The sequence below is a fragment of the Setaria italica genome, chromosome IX, assembly GCF_000263155.2.
Source record: "Setaria italica strain Yugu1 chromosome IX, Setaria_italica_v2.0, whole genome shotgun sequence".
Taxonomy (NCBI): Eukaryota; Viridiplantae; Streptophyta; class Magnoliopsida; order Poales; family Poaceae; genus Setaria; species Setaria italica.
This window is the reverse complement of record NC_028458.1, coordinates 25,048,717-25,053,579: the sequence shown is the minus strand read 5'-3', so window position 1 is coordinate 25,053,579 and position 4,863 is coordinate 25,048,717.

Genomic DNA, 4,863 nt, shown 5'->3' with positions numbered 1-4,863 from the left:
AGAGAGGAGGAGGAGGAAGAAGAAAGAAGAAGGAGAAAGGAGGGAAAAGAAAAAGAAAAAAAAGGGGAAAAAAGAGAAAGAAAAAGGGGGAGACCGGCGGCGATTGCGGCACACGGTCGGAGCACGCGCGCAGCGTCTGACGACGGCACACGGTGAAAATTACAGGCACAAATAAAAATGATGGTTGTCGGCTTGGATGCCGGGACGGCGAAATCGCCGGAAAGATTTTAGATTTCCAGGAGCTCAGCGGTAAAAAGATTTTGAAAGCGATTTTTAACGGGTGATTTTAGGTTGGTGATTTTGCGGATGTTACATGGAGCAAGGCCAGCGGCGAGTGGTGGCGCGATGGGGGCAGCAACGCAATGAACCACCGCAACAAGTCACCGGAAAAGCAAAGACGAGGGGGAGATGAGAATCAGTGCGTCGTGCGTAGCTCACCAAGACGGTCGGCTTGGGGAGAGGTGGCCGGAGCTAGGCCGTCAACATGAGGGTGGCCAACGGCGGCTCGCGGCACCTGGCGGATGGGGAAACTTCAACCTGCGGGCGCAGGAGCCATGGCTGGCAGCGAGGAGTGGCTGAGGGTGGAGCTGGAGAGGCGAGGGAGGTCCGGTTGGTGGCGATTTGATTTTGGTGGAGGGAGAGGGGCGAATTTGGGCAGCGGATCAAAGGTGCTCAACTTGGCTCTGCTTTTGGATTGGCCCGACTGGAGGAAGAAGAAAGGAGGAGAATGAGGAGGAGGAAAAGATGAGGCAAACGACGTGGAAAGGATAAGAGGGTGCAACCCCACAGCCCCAGTGGGTGGGGGCGACGAGGTCCGACGAGCAGGAGCCGCGTGACTGACGTGGGCAGGGGCAGCGTGGCCACGTCCAAGGGGGGCGAGGGTGGCGCTGCTTCGGAGGGCGACGACGGCATGGGTAGCACACTAGCGTGGCTCTGTTGGGCGAGGGCCACGTGGGGAGCGCAGCGCCGACTTGTGAGGGCAGCGCGATGCCGGCGGGCGACGGCTAGAGGGAGGAAATGGAGACAGCGAGAGCGGAAAGGAAAAATTAGAAATAAACCGGTACGTTGTGTAACGAGTGGCAAAGGTGGGTAAATAACCCCTAACTCCATGAGGAAGTCTGAAAATGATGTTTTTGGAGCAACCCCTAAGGTACTCTAGGAAAAATGTGGATCTGACCCCTAGCTCCTTATTTTTTCTAGAGCTGGAGTTTGTGGAGCTGGACATGTTTGGCAGGTAATTTTGTAGAGTTGGTGAAGTGGAGCTATTTTTTCTGGAGTGGAGTGCTGCAAAACACCCCCTATATAACATGTGCATCAATATTTTCTTAGAGCAACTTCAACCGATTGAGTAAAATAATCTCTGTTTTCTATATTCCTTGTTAAAGGGGATTGGGGTAAAAGCAATCCTTCAACATATTGATAAAACAATTCCATTTCCCTACATTTTTTCCTCAATGAGAAAAACTACCTCGATCTCCCCTTTATTAAGGGGATTATATCCCTCTCACCTTTCCTTCATTTTCTCTCCTGCCCACAGCCCCACACCGTCCGTTCTCCATTGTCTGGTGAGATTAGCCTCGCATGGTCACCGTTTTGTTGCACGCCGCCGCCCACTTTAGCCTGGCCTTGCACCGCTGCCATTGCCAGGTCGTGACTCATCATGTTTCACTGCCCGCACCACCCTGGTGGCACGCTGCAGCCCATGCCTGGCTAGGGCTTGTTGCACGTTGTCACCCGTGCTAGCCTGGCCGTGGCTCATTGCGTGCTGCCGCCCATGCTAGGCCCCCGGTTGCCCCCGCATGGGTGAGCCACTCGCGTCCCTTACTGGCGGGCCTGCCCACATGGCCCACTACCAGCATGTTGTTGGCTTGGGCCTGGTGCGCCGGCGTAGCAAGGCCAGCGGTCGGCTGCCGCTGCTGGCTGCCGCATCCATAGTGAGCCTGCTTGGAGGAGTTGAGACAGGAGAAAGGAAGAAGACAGATGGATAGACTCTATGATAGATGGCCCCACATGTAGGAGGAAATGAAAAGGGTAAGGGCAAGGGAGATTTGCTACAGCAAAGAGGATTCCCTATACCAAATTCCCTAAAACAAGTACATGATTAAGTCATGGTAAACATGTTAATAACACTACAGGTATTATTCTTCTAAATTTTTGTATGGTCAAAATATCTATTTTTTTGAATTTTAAAGTTAACATAGTATTATGACCATTGTAACCTATTATTAAGTTAAAATCAATAACTTTACCATGTTTGATATTTGACCACATCTGATATTTTTATAGTGTATATCTAATAAACATGAAGCTAGCAAATTGTGTTTCTAATTTTTATGAATGTTATTTGATTTACTATGCAATAAATTAATACAATAGCAGTTGTAAAAGAAAGAAAAATAAAAAGATGTTTGGGCGGAAAACTGAAATAGGAGTATGCAACCCTTTAGTACCGGGTGGGGGCAGCACTTGGTACTAAAGGTGTCCTTTTCATTTTGTGTGCACGGAGAACCCTTTAGTACTGGGTGGGGGGAACACCCGGTACTAAAGGCCCCCCCTATAGTACCGGGTGGTATTTTTGCCCGGTACAGGAGGGGAGGGTTAAAGCCGGTGCACATCTCTTCTTCCTCCTACACTTAGCCATTTCCTCGCCTCCTCGATCCGCCACCGCCGTCTCCTTGCCTCGCCGATCCGGTGCTGCCGCAACCTGTGTGTGTGTGTTTGTGTGTATGGAAGATTAGGTTTTGATTCGCGGCGCCCTCTCCTTTTGGCCTTTAAGGTGGCGGTCAAGTACGATGTAGTTCTGGTTCGCAGTGCTGCTGCTGCTGCCGCCCCCGTCACCCCCGTCTAGCGTAGCGACCACCATTCAGATTTGTAGAGGCTGGGTGTGCGATGCCATCCCGGCCCCATCGCTGCCCTTGGGTCCCCAGCCGCCGCTGTCTTCGCACGCTGCCGTCCCTCGGGTCCTCGCCGCCCCCACACTACATGTCGCCGCACCCGCACGTCGCCGCCCGGCCAGCCCCCATTGCCGCCCCCATCACCACCCCTGTCGTCGACCGCTGTCGTAGCCCTCGGCCCGTTGAGTGCCCCACGGTCCCGACCGCTTCAGTGCTGCGGGCAAGCAGACTCGCGGCCGGCCGCGGGCTCCTTCCCGCTGGTAAGCCAGTGGCCGACCGTTGCGTGATATTTTTTTATTAAATTTCTACAGCATTAGATATTGTAGAAAATTTGTAGGAAATTATCTAGAAATTGTAGGAAATTTTTATAAGTGTTGGAAGTCATGCCATTTTTTCATTTTTTATTTCTGCAGTATTAGAAAAGAGCTAGAAATTGTAGGAAAAAATATTTAATTAGCTAGAAAATATAGAAAAATTCTTGAAGTAGCTAGGAATTGTAGAAAATCCTGTTAATTCTTAAAAATGTTTAAAAATAAGTGAAAATTACTTTGATACTTTTAGAAATTACCAAGTAATTTTATGATGTAGTCGTTTACTATAACAAAATTCATCAAATAGTTCAATCAATTATAGAAATGTGCAATTCACTGTAAATATTTTTGTAGTCACTTATTCTATAAGTGTTTCATTCTATTTTTATTGTCATTTTCTAGCAATTCACTATAAATATTGTTCGTAGTTATTTGTTGTAACAAAAGTGATGGCATCCTGTGATGGATCAAATATTTGTAGTTCTATTAGTGTTGGCATCCTGAACCATATATTTTGTAGTCAATTATTGTATAAGTGTTTCATTCTATTTTTGTTGTCATTTTCTAGCAATTCACTGTAAATATTGTTTGTAGTCATTTATTCTAACAAAAGTGATGGCATCCTGTGATAGATCAAATATTTGAAGTTCTATTAGTGCTGGCATCCTGAACCATGTATTTTTGTAGTCAATTATTGTATGAGTGTTTCATTATTTTTTTGGTCATTTTCTAGCAATTCAATGTAAATATTTGAAGGACTGAAATAGGTGACCATGGGGGGAGGGGGTGAATGAGAGCCGATTCAAAAACTCTCCAAGAAATTTGATCTAAGTCCCAAAGTAACCTTCAATCCTCTCTTCTAGCTATTGTCAAGATCACGTAGTCACAGTGGACCTACTGACCTTAGGAACAAAGCTAGGAAGACTCAAAAGCAACACGAAAGCAAACACCAAAGATTTATGCAAAAACAAGCTCAAAACACCTCCCAGGTATCGGAACTTCCGAAGGTGGGATCGCTGTCTTGAAAACTCCGACAGGGGTTCTTTGTGGTTTCGTTGGAACTTTCAGCCCCGTATCGGAAGTATTGAGAAACTATCGATAGGTACTTTCGGGTTTTCAAAAATTAACTCATCGGAACTTCCAGTCCTGTGTCGGAACTTCCGTCACGTTGGAACTTCCTATACAGTGTCGGAATTTCCGACAGCTCAGAAAAACAGCCCGAAAACTTTAGGTCAACACTTCAAAATTCAATCAAATGACCTCCAAAATTCACAAAATTTTAACCATAGCTCCTCAACAACATACCAATGCTATTACCAAAATATCTCCTCAAAAAGATCAAGACTTTCCCTTTGAATTCATGATTTTGGTCAAGAACACAAGAAAGGAGTGGTTTTCGGGGAAAAGCCAAATTAAGCTGAATCGGTGGAGGATTTGAGGGGGGAATAACTTCAAAGACGTTCACAAGGAACCCAACAACATATTCCCCCAACAAACCTCGAAGTATTTGGACTCAAACGCGAAGAATGCAAATCCCATGAAAAATGCTCCGAAATACCAAAAAGGAAAACGCTCGGGAATCAAAGATTTGGCACGAATCAGACATCTATCACACAAATCACAGAAATCATCTTAAGATGAGACTAACTCCTCCCTTC